Here is a 12,924-nt window from a genome sequence, read left to right as displayed (position 1 = left end):
TAAGAGCCGCATGCTTTTCACCGCTCAGCTCATATCCTGATGCTTTACAGGAAGGCCAGGAGGAAGAAGCGTTGTGTGATCATCATTGGTGACTCCATCCTGAGAGGTACGGAGGGCCCCATCTGTTGCCGGGACCCCTCGGCACGCGAGGTATACTGCCTACCTGGAGCGAGGATTCAAGACATGTAATCCAGCCCACCAATTATTACCCCTTGGTCCTAGTCCATGTGGGCACTAGCGATGTGGCCAGGAGGAGCCCTGATAGCCTGATGGAGGACTGCCATGCTCTGGGGTGCGTGCTGAAGGAGATGGGCGCACAGGTGGTTTTCTCTTCTATCCTGCCAGTGAGTGGACGAGGCAGACGGCATGAAACGTGCATTGCGGAGACCAACTGGTGGCTGCAGGAATGTGCTTCGAGGAGGGCTTTGGCTTCCTCAGCCATGACCGGCACATCACGACGAGAGACATGCTGGGATGGGAGGGGCTCTACCTTTCCCCTAAAGGTGGGCATGTGCTCTCTTCTAGGTTGGTGGACCTCCTCTGGTGGGCTTTAAACTAGGTTCATTGGGGGAAAGGGAAGATGAGGGCGGAGGAAACATCAGACTGCCAGACCAAACAGCACCCACAACTACAGCCCAGCCCAGACCAACAAGTGAAGCGAATAAACAGGTAAGAGATAGGGGCCAGGGTAACACTGGGACTAGGGGGTCAGCACACACACCCACAGGAGGCCTCAATTGCCTCTATACAAACGCTCGTAGTATGGGCAACAAGCAGGAGGAACTCACCCCCCTACTGGCTGACACCAGCCCGGACATAGTGCAGATTACAGAAACGTGGTGGGACGCAATGCATGACTGGGCGGTGAATGTCAAGGGCTATAGGCTGTACAGGAGGGACAGGATAGGAAAGAGAGGTGGGGGCGTGGCCCTCTATATTAAGGAGGAATACACATCCTCGTTAATTAGCAAGGAGTCAGGGGAGGGGCACTCTGAAGTGCTTTGGGTTAGAGTACAAGGCAGTCGAGGGGAAAGGGACTTAACAGTGGGAGTCTACTACAGACCTCCCAACCAGGGAGAAGAGCTTGACCAGGAATTCTTGGGTCAGGTCACAGAGGTGGTGAAGGCTAAGGATGTGGTGGTCACGGGGGACCTGAACTTCCCGGACATCTGCTGGGAAGAGCAGTCAGCCAGGTCTGACCGCTCACGTGGGTTCTTGGCCAGAGTGCAGGACCTCCATCTAACCCAGGAGATGCACAGCCCCACCGGGGGGATGCCTTGTTGGACCTAGTGCTGGCCATGGGTGATGACCTGCTGAGGGGGCTGTGGGTGCTCAACCACCTGGGCGACAGCGATCATCGCCTGCTGGGATTCACCAACCAGCGCAAGGTGGCAAAGGCCTGCAGTAAGGCAGCGGCCCTAGATTTTAGGAGGGCAGACTTCAACGAGCTAAGGACGATAGTTGGAGAAGCGCTGAGGTCCCGGAGGGGAGGGGAGCCAGGTGTCCAAGGAGAGTGGTCTCTCCTTAAGGAGACGATCCTCCAAGCCCAAAGGGAGGTAATCCCAACGAGGATCAAAGGGAGCAGGAGAGCACACAAGCCTCCGTGGCTCACCAAAAGCATCCGGGAATGTCTCCTTCCTAAAAAGGAGGCTTACACCCAATGGAAAGAAGGGGTCATCACCAGGAAGGACTATTCTGTAGCTGCTCGGGGATGTACGGGGGTAGTTAGGAAGGCCAAGGCAGAGATGGAACTGGCGCTAGCTTCCCAGATCAAGGACAATAAGAAGTCCTTTTTTAAATACATACAGGGTAAAAAGAAGGTCCCGGGTAATGTGGGGCCTTTGCAGGATGCAATGGGAAACTTGGTCATCACACCAGACGGCAAAGCTAACACGTTTAATGATTTCTTTGCCTCCATCTTCCTAAGTAGGGACCAGAACAGCCACCTCCCTGCTGGGCCCCCCTCGGGCCCTGGGGGAGGCACAGCTGGGCCACGGGTTAGCGAGGATTTAGTTAGGGAGCTTCTGGAGGCGCTGGACGTATTCAAATCAGCCGGCCCGGATGATCTCCACCCTAGAGTTCTCAAGGAACTGGCCGAGGTCATTCCAAGTCCCCTGGCACGGCTTTACGAGCACTCATGGTGCTCTGGTGGGGTACTGGAGGACTGGAATGGGCCAACGTGGTCCCCATCTTCAAAAAAGGCAGGAAGGAGGACCCGGGAAACTACAGGCTGGTTAGTCTTACCTCGATCCTAGGCAAGCTGTTCGAGAAAATTATGCTGGCACACATCCAGGAGGGGCCAGCAGGGGACTGCATGCTTAGGGGCAACCAACATGGGTTCATCAGTGGCAGGTCCTGTCAGACCAACCTGGTGGCCTTCTACGATCAGATCACCAGATCATTAGACGCAGGGGGAGCAGTGGACATAGTCTTCCTGGACTTCCAGAAGGCTTTTGACACTGTCTCTCACCCTGTTCTCATTAAGAAACTGGGGGGCTGTGGTGTAGACACCCACACAGTCAAATGGGTCACCAACTGGCTGGAGGGCCGCACCCAGAGGGTGGTAGTGGATGGGTCCTTCTCAACCTGGAAGGACGTGGGCAGTGGGGTCCCGCAGGGCTCGGTCCTCAGGCCCGCACTGTTCAACATCTTCATCAGTGATTTGGACGAGGGGGTAAAAAGCACCTGTTCAAATTTGCTGATAACACTAAGATGTGGGGGGATGTGGAAGGAAGCAACAGGCTACAATCAGACCTAGACAGGTTACAAGGGTGGGCGGACGAGAATAGGATGGGATTCAACACTGACAAGTGCAAGGTGCTGCACCTGGGGAGGAACAACCGGCACCATACCTACAGGTTGGGGAACTTCCCTCTTGTCAGCATGGAGGCGGAAAGGGATCTGGGGGTCATCACTGACTCCAAGATGAACATAGGCCGGCAGTGTGGGGACGCGGTCAGGAAGGCCAACCGCACCTTGTCCTGCATCCACAGATGCATCTCGAGCAGGTCCAAGGCGGTGATCCTCCCCCTCTCTGCGGCACTGGTCAGGCCGCAGCTGGAGTACTGCGTCCAGTTCTGGGCGCCACACTTCAGGAGGGATGTGGACAGCATGGAGAGGGGCCAGAGGAGGCCACTCGCATGGTCAGGGGACAGCAGGACAGGCCCTACGAGGAGAGGCGACGGGACCTGAACGTGTTCAGCCTCCACAAGAGAAGGCTGAGGGGGGATCTTATCTTGTGGCCTGTTATAAACTAGTCGGGGGGATCATCAGGCATTGGGGAAGTCACTGTTCCCCCGAGCACCGCCAGGAGTGACCAGGAATAACGGTCACAAGCTGGCACAGGGGAGGTTTAGGTTAGATATCAGGAGGCGCGACTTCACAGTCAGGGCGGCTAGGGTCTGGAACCAACTTCCAAGAGAAGTGGTGCAGGCTCCTACCCTGGGGGGGTTTAAGAGGAGGTTAGATGAACATCTAGCTGGGGTCATCTGACCCCAGTACTCTTTCCTGCCATGGCAGGGGGTCGGACTAGATGATCTGCTCAGGTCCCTTCCGACCCTAGAAACTATGAAACTATGAATAGCTCTATGCACTAAACCTTGCTTGGAGCTACAAATAACCCCAAGACTGTACTGCATGGTTTGGACTGGAAGTGCAAGGGCTGGGAATAGTGTGGAAGCCCCTTCTTGCCTTGTTTTCCACCTGGATTTATGTCGGGGGTGTGATTGGGGAGTGGGGTGGTGGTGGTGGGGCATATGCAGTGTGGGTATGGTGGGTGGGTGTAGAGGGGTGTGGGTAATGTGGTTGGGGTGGGAGCCAGGGGAGTGTGCACGTGTGTGGGGGGTTATGAAGGGGGAATGGGAATGTGTGTGGGAACTGTGGGAGGGTATGCGTGTGTGCTGGGGAGTATGGTAGGGTTGGGGTCCCTTGGAGTCTCTGGAGCTGCATGCCGTATTTTGCCTGCCCTGTCCAAGAGGCTGAGATAGTCAAGTTCCACATCCAGACTTTAGGATGCTTTTCCAAACAAAAGTCAAACCCAGACTCCAGACCGTAAGGGATTTCTAAACTGAGAATGCTACAAAGGTCGATCATGCACCCTGCTCAGGGGTAGGAAAAATAGTTAGCTAATAAATTAATGAACTGACAGTCAGAATATGGTTGACGGGAGAGAGGAAGTCAGTAACCTTGAAAAGCCATGGATCCCCCTGTGCATGAAAAACTCCAGTGGGAATCGTTCCACCAGTGTCAGAGCTACATCGTGGAAGGACTCTGTTTTGCAAAACTTAAGTGACATTCAATAAATTGGACAATTAAGACGTTGGCACAAAGTAGAAGTGAGAATTGTCTGAGCCAAGTGCTCAAAAGATTAAAATCTCTAGTGTAAAACCAACTGCAGACCAATCCCTTTGGACCAATCCCTCCTGTCCCTTTGTCCAATCATGTGAGACTTCCCTAAGACAAAAAGGGAGGAGGGGCAAAAAACTGCCGAGATGAGATCATTGCATGAATTCTTTTGTCTCACTAATACCTAATCAGCATTGTTGCTGGCGCTATGCTCATTTATTATGCAGGCTTCTGTGTTTAGAGGAAGATAATTAAATACAGTTAAAATGTGCAGATCATTGGTCCGGTCATCCTTTCATTGGTATGCGTGACTTGCTCTAACGAGAATGTAAGTAAGTGTGGTCCACGGACATGATTTTATTTTAATTACTGTCATAACAGCAGTAGAGGCAGCAACAATAATAAGGTGATGCACACACACATACATACAAACACACACACACACACCCCAATATCCGTATGCACACATTTGTATAAGGAGTAAGATATATTTATTGGAAACTACTGAACATTTCTAAATAAAACTATTTCATTTTGAAAACTGAAGACAGTTCCCATTTTGCAAGGCTCAATATGCCATATTTAATTTTTTTAAGTGTTTCCAGTATGCTATTCAAACCTTTCCTTAAATTATTCAGAGTTGTTTATTTCTTCTTTTCTTCTGCTTTTTCCTTCTTGAAAAGTTTTCTGCTTTCCTTTCTTCCTCTTCCTCGGTCATATCTTGAGGAAAAACAAGGACCAATTTCGCAGTGAGTGAAAAGAAAGGGATAAATAGAGTGAAACAAAAAACATCTTGGGGAAGGAGAAGAAAAATAGAAAGAAAGTGTAATCAGGAAATGAAAAACCAATATAAAAACTGCTACAGAAAATGATTTGTCTGGAAGGGCTATTTCTCAATTTAAATGGTTGTTAGGAAAAAAATTCACACAGATGAGTTTTCATCATGGAAGGGACTAAAGCAGTGTATAACGAGTATGTGCAACCATGTTATTCATCACTGAAATACAGCTACCTCTAGGGCTGGGAACAGGTAGCTATGTGCTAAGCAGAGGCATATTGCTAGCCATTTAGGGCAGAAAGTGAGAAAAATACCAACACCGGTTAAAACTTTCCAGGCAGCGCAAAATTAACCAGCCTGGACTTTGGCACGGCAATGACACCCGCTTCTCTGCAGAAGCACATGGGAGGTAATAACTGATGGCTGCTGAATCATAAAACCTCTGCTTGGTGCGTCTGCGGTGCGCTCCATCCACCAGATGGAAATGCAGCATGAATAAATGCACCAGAAGGAAGTCACACATCTGAAAGAAATGGGATTACTCCCGTGCTTAAAGTTTTGCAGGTGCTTCAGTGCCCTGCTGGATTAAAGCCATAATGAATATGCGACAGCAGTGGCTATCTCCATACTTAGCCACAGCATATGATACACTACCGGCAGGATAATGTCCATCTTGCAGGAACAGCAGGGGAAGCAGGCTTGGGGCGGGAGGCGGATAAGACTCTTAATACATAAATATCTTCAACAGCAGTGGAGGAAAAGGCAGTGAAAATTACTGGCACAGCAAATGCCTCTTTGTGTAATTATTCCCACTTTTAGAAGTTTGCCCCCATGTGAAAGTTCCCCGTTAAAGTGGGTTGGCACAGATAATCCATTAATTCACCGGCACTGGAAAGTTAACATTTTTTCCTTCATTAGCAAGTTCAAAATTGCATTTTATTTCCATTTTGATGAGATTTTTATGAGTTAGAAGAGATGAAGTTGAACCCCATGAGCTTAATGGACCCAGAAAGATCGCAGATACAGGATTGAATTCAATGAACCATGAGGAGTTTAGTAAATTAATTAAATTTAAGAAAATAATGATTTTTTTTGGTGTCGGATTAAAAATGCTAACATGCAAAGAGCAGTTAATTTAATGCTAAAACTTTCTTTCCATCTGAATTTGTTTTGTATTGGCATTAGCTAACCTTCTCCATGAAAAACGAAGTAGGGGTATACATTTTCTTTTAGACAAAGCGATGACGATGCATATTCTGCTTCTTTGTAATATCTACGAAGCCATTTCAACCTCAAGGTGAGATCTCCATGACTTACTGGGACACAGCCGGGGAAGAAGTAAAGGGGCTGGGGGACATGACTGTTGAGGAGAGGCTGAGGGAAATGGGCTGATTCAGTCTGCAGAAGGGAAGACCGAGGGGGATTGAATAGCAGCCTTCACCTCCCTGCCGGGGGGCTGCAAAGAGGATGGCGCTGGGCTGGTCTCAGTGGGGGCAGATGACAGGACAAGGAGCAACGGGCTCAAGCTGCAGCAAGGGAAGTTGAGGTTGGATATTAAGAAAAACTCTCCCTAGGAGGGCGGTGAAGCACTGAACAGGCTATCCAGGGAGGTGGTGCAGTCTCCATCCTCGAAGGTGTTTAAGACCCAGGTGGACAAAGCCTTGGCTGGGATGTTGTAGTTGGGGCTGGTCCTGCTTGGATCAGGGGGTTGGACTTCATGTCACCTCCTGAGCTCCCTCCCCACCCTCATTGTCTCTGAGTCTAAGAGATAGAAGGGTTTGATTTGCATCCAGGTTAACTTGCATGCTAAGCCTAGGGTTGTACTATATAAACTCACCATCGGATTGTACTATATGAATACCCAGCATGTCCCTCTTTTTACCAAAGATAGCCCCTAAGAGTAGTGTGGGGCTTTCACGCGGGAGCCACATACTTAAAAGCAATTGACTACTCAAGTATATTGTTTAAATCCCATCTTTAACCTTTATCCTGCTTGTTCCTGCTGCCGGAAGGGCAACCAGAAGAACAGGAAGTCAAGGTGACATTATCCCATGACCAAAAAATGACACTTGGTGGTAACGTGACATCAGTCTCGGCTGAGTGCAGTGGGGTGAGGGAGGGAAGGACAGAGGAAGGCGCGCATTTCAGCTGCAGCAGGAGCTTCCAGCACAAACAAGCTCTCAGGCCCTACCTCCTTGTGTGCCTCAGTTTCCCCATCTGTGAAATGTTGGTGAATCCGCAATTGATAACCCTGCAGCAGCCCGTTGACTGCTTCCAGAGGCCTTATAGACATCAGGGAGGAGAGCAAGATTGTACTACATTGCTGTAGGCCTTGCTGGGGTCTTTTGGGCATATACCCTGAACCCACAGAAGATAAAGAAAAGGTAGCTCAATGTCCTGTTAGCACTTTGCATGCGTGCGACAAGGCCAGACCCTTAGCAGGCAAATTAAGATGCTGCTCGTGTGCATTTATTCTCTTGAATGCACCAATCATACCAAAGGGGCATGGTTAGTAGTTAACAGCCTTTGATCTAAAAACCCATGTTATTGTGTTGGAAAGCAGTTGCCTGTTATTTGGCACATGTGTAAAATGTCTCTTTTAACTCAAAACTCTTGCTTGGGAAGATACAGTTTTGTGCAATTCAAGAGAGGGAAGCGGCTTTTCCCCACATGCACTTGCCAGTTGAGCAAAATAGGGTAGTATTAATGCAGGAAAGAAACGATGCTCTTCCTTTTGTGTGGTGAGTTTAATCCTTCTCAGCTAGGATACATGTGGGACATGGGCTGCGGGGGCCCTATTTCCATGAAGGGATAAAGGATAGCACCTATCTGACTTGAGCACATAGAAGCAGCACTGAACTTCCAAAAGAAGTACCTCCGGGACACACTTTCCCAGAGCTGCAATCTTGGGGGAAGTTGGGGTTTTCACTTGCCCATCTTAGGGACATGTAGTAGTTGACACCAACAGCCATACAGGTTTCATAAGGATTCCCCAAACCCATCACTTTAACTTTAGCAGGCACAAGACACACAGAGATCTATCCAGGACCATTTCCCAAAAGTAAGATATTAAAGTCTGTTGTTTCTGAAGGTGCATTGGCTACATAACGATAGTCCCAGCAGGTAAGCAGTCAGGGTCCTATCCTATGAAACTGTGGTGTTTAGCATCAAGCCGGTCTTCCACACCCTACATTTTTTGCACAAGCTTGTAAGGCTACTATTACTCAGATGCTGGAGAAAATGCTGCTGCTAATGACTCTGATCTATGTGTTACCCGGCTGCATTGTTGCCGTCACATTTATCCTGTAGGTGCCCACAGGTGTGTAGTATTTCCCGGGTTATCTTTATGCCTTTGCTCTGCAGTTTTCTCTTTTTTCCTGTGAAAGCTCTCAAAGCCACACAACCATGCATGTTGGATAGGAGCAGCAACCTGGCCACTGAGCAGAGACTGTTGCTTTTTCTTTATGGATCCATCCGCTTTAATGGCAGCACAGAAAACCCTGGCATTGGCCCTCTTCATTACCACACTGTACTATAGCTCTGGGGGTGCTGCGTCTCCATCATACCCCTCCCCAGAGCAGCCAGCGCCATACCCACTGGCCTGTCTCAGATGGATTGTGGTTCCTCATATCCAGGCAGCAGCTTATAGACAGTAAATCATAGAAAATGAGGGTGGGAAGGGACCTCAGGAGGTCACATCGAGTCCAACCCCTGATCAAGGCAGGACCAACCCCAACTACATCATCCCAGCCAAGGTTTTGTCTAGCTGGGTCATGAAAACCCCCAAGGATGGAGACTCCCCCACCTCTCTGGGTAACCTGTTCCAGTGTTTTACTACCCTCCTAGCAAGCAAGAAGGTTGCATCTACAAAACAATCTCCTCTGATCAAGACCCAACTCCTGGCATCCGGAGCTGCACCGTGTCACCATAAGCAATGTTCACGTGTTGAAGTTCAGAATGAAACTCGATGGAAACCAATGAAATGTGACTGATACGGAGCAAGCGACTGAGCTGACGTGATACGGTGCAGCACATTGAGGTGGAAAACAATAAAAGCCTAGCACTGGTTTTTCCAAACAGTGCTTTATTTAACTGTCACTTGTGCAGCTTTCCTTTCCAGGTTAAAGACAACACAATGGCTACTTGCAAAATAAAGATTTCGGATGAGGGGGCAGGAGCTGAAATCCATGAGGATTTAAAGCACAGTCTGAAGGCGCTCTGTTGACCTCAGGAAATAGAGCGGTCTTGAGTATTTGGAGGAGAGGGGATACATTTAACACGGACACGGTGCTGTGCACTTCAGCCGTTAGAAGACCGAGCTGTGTCCATCAAGATGTGCACATGCCTCCCTGGGCAGAAAATAGCAGATGATAAAGGGCTCTCGAAGCTTGCAGAAAAAAAGCATGGGAAGCAAAAAATAAAACCCATGAATCCAACAGAGGGAGACTGACCAGTGGAACAAAGTACCAAGGGCGGCAATATTGTCTATTAATGTCTTCAAATGGTGATCGGATGCCTTTCTGGAAGATATAGTCTACTAAGACACTATTAAATGTGGTCATTATGGGGTCATTGTTTGGCCTGCATTGTACATGGTACTACATCATCTAATGATCCTTTTTGGATGTAATGACAATGACTTAGTGAACGTACTAGAGAAGAGTGTATTATAACATGGGTAGACAAGGTTCTTTGGGTAAATGTGATATCTTTTATTAGACCAACAATTTATTCTGAAGGATTCTCCATCCTTGGAGGATTTAAGGCCCAGCTCAACATCCTGGCTGGGATGATGTAGTTGGGGCTGGTCCTGCTTTGGGTTCTTTGGGTAAATGTGATGTCCTTTATTAGACCAGCTAAATAGACTAAATCGTTAGTCTATTTAGACTAAATAATCTATATTAGACTACATATTTGGCCTAATAAAAGATATCACATTTACCCAAAGAACCTTGTCTACCTATGTCCTCAGACCAACACGGCTACAACCAATGCCCCTTATAAAAGGGGAGCGTGATATAGAAAGACATGCCACTTGGATGCTTCTGTTTTCTGTGGACCGGCCCTTTACTTTTCTACAAACTCTCCCTGAGGTGCGAAGCTAGGAGACATTTTGTTCTCAGAGTTGCCCTGCCCCGTTACAAAAAGAGACCCATGCTGTTCTTTCTCCTGTAGAGACATTTATGCTTTCATGCTGTTATTTTTCCTCAGTCCAAAATAAATGCAATCAGTTGAAGGCTGAAAGCAGGAGTTTTGATCCTTGCGTTGATCAAAACCTAACAGGTACAAACGGGTCACTACTGTTAATTTGCTGTTCTGAAATTATTCCAGCCATATGTACTGTGTCCTGTCATTTTGTTTTTAACGTAAGGAGTAAATGAGTTAAGGGTCCTTGATTACAACTGCAGCCTGATTTTTAAACATACTTATTTTTTAATTTACAGGCAAAATTGCCTGTTTTCTAAGGTACACATCTGATGCACCTGAAGTAATATTTGGGTGCAACATCCATAATTAGGCCTTGTTGTCTCTGCAAAGAAAGGGCCAGGTGCAACTTCAGAGGTTGCTGCCTAAATGTTTGGTTTCCTGCATCTTAATTAACACAGTCAGACCACTCACATGTTGCTTGAATACATCAGCAATGAGGCTAGTAATGAGATCTCTCCACTTCAGATAATAGAGGTACTGGAACATTTTTTGTTCATCTTTTGTGTTTTTGACCAAAAATAACTTTTTAAAGACAATTTTCACAATGCAGTCTGGGTTTTTTTTTGAGCCAGACAGTTAATTTTTGCCAGCTCTGAAGATCTTGATACATCTGGCAAGCATCTGGGGTGAAATTTTATCCCAGCTATGGTCAATTAAAATGTTGGTGCTGTTTTAATGGACATAGGATTTCACACCTGGAGTGTTTAGCTGAAGCTAAAGCAAATACTGCAACTATAGAGCTCACAAATCCCAGTGCAGGCTGCTCCAAGAGCAAAATCCACTGCATCTTTGATGACCTTCTTATTCCCCATTGATAGTTTTCTATACATTGTGGACCTTAGAAGAGCTGCCTCAAGCTTTTGGGGTGAGGGACTTGGCCAGTGTGTATGGCCCTGGGACTCATCATCTGAACTTGACCATGGTGCAGCACTAAGCAAGTACTGTAAATGTAATCTGAAGGCCCAGTTTGACTGATTTCAGCTTATAACTTCTTATGGGCTTTGGACAGATGTTTTTGTTTGTTTTGGGGTTTGGGGTTTTTTTTGGTGATTTTAGCGCCGTTCTCAACTGTTGATGAATTTGCTGTGCTGTATACTCTGATACCAGGGCTTGACAACTGCTTAGTTCCTCTTGAACTAAGTGTCAGGTCATTAATCACTTGGAAAAGAAATTTCTGTTTGAAAGAAAACTCTTGATTCTGGGTGAAATCAGTCCAACAACGGATGCTGCCAAAACTTAGATGCCTTCACATCATCGATAATGAATTGGTGGTGAAATATCACAGTTTTGCAACTGATATTCAACTGGATGGAAAAAGAAAGACAAAGGGTTGACTTCATTCTCCTCCTCTTATCAAGATATCTTTGTCCTTTCTTTCTGGCAGTCTTTCGTTCCTGGTTTTACAGCAGCATTATCATGCTACATGTTAATTCCTAAAATTATAGTTATTTTGCTTTAATATCATGCAGTTTGCTGGATGTCATAGGGCTGATGCTGTATTGGCAGATACCACCTTTCAGAGGTTGCAAAGGCTGGTAGAAGTAGAAGATCCTCAAACAGAGCAAGACTGTGCCATCTCAGTCGTCCTCCAAGATTTAATTTGATCTGGTTGTTTCTTTCATGTTGTTGGATCAGCATAAAGATCAAGCAGAGGGCTGGTCAAAGAAGGTGAACTTCTCAGTTGATCCATGCTGCCTTGAGGACAACAGCTGAAATGTCCCATGAAGAGTTAATCTTCACAGGAAGTTTAAAGCTATGCCATGTTCTGGAAGAACATATGCAGCAGGCCCGTCTACACAAGACAACGAGCAGACGATTAATTCTGCTGCACATTAGTGTGGCGGGCAAAACCCATGCTAATGCACTAATTAATGTGCAGTAGATCTAGTCTAATGTGCATTAACGTCACTAAAAAAGACGTTCATCTGCTCTAATGCACAGTAGTGCTGATTATGGTGCATTAAGTTAATATGTGTCATTACAGGGACTCAATGCACCATGATTACGGTGCGTTAACGAACAAGTAGATGCGCCCAGTGACACTCTGTCAGTTAGATCTGATTGGAAGCACCCATTACCACAACACACTCACCTCTCATCAGTACTTGAGGTTGCAGAAAATGATAGTGACACAGTGTTTTTGTAAACGGACGTCATTTATTTTGAAGTGAATATTCACAGAGGAGCAAAACTAAGGTGATGTGCTTAGCTATAACCTTCTCCTTCCTTGTCTCCTGAATCTTTGTGTCTCTCGCCTACTCCATGAATGGAGGTTTTGGTCTTTCCCATCTTCTGACTTGTATCTCCAGGTGAAGAAGAGGGGAAGGGGACTTTAAGCTATTGATTTCCAAATGCAGCATTGTCTCCCCGTGGGGTGAAAAGCAGTGCTTAGGAGTCACAGCAGGCTATATCGGAAAGAGGTTGTTGATAAAATGGGCTGGGAAATGCTGTCAAGGGATCTCTAAATCAGCTCTGCCTGACTGCTCTTATTTGTAACTCACTGTAATATCTGTGGTCTCCCCCTGAACCATAAGCTTCCCATATAGCATTGTTTTCCCTGGGCAATGGGCAAACTTCTGCAGTCCTTAAATGAG

Source organism: Crocodylus siamensis, chromosome 4 (assembly GCF_052110815.1).
Source record: "Crocodylus siamensis isolate JL-2025a chromosome 4, ASM5211081v1, whole genome shotgun sequence".
NCBI lineage: Eukaryota > Metazoa > Chordata > Crocodylia > Crocodylidae > Crocodylus > Crocodylus siamensis.
The sequence above is the reverse complement of the archived record's forward strand: the minus strand, read 5'-3'. Positions refer to the sequence as shown.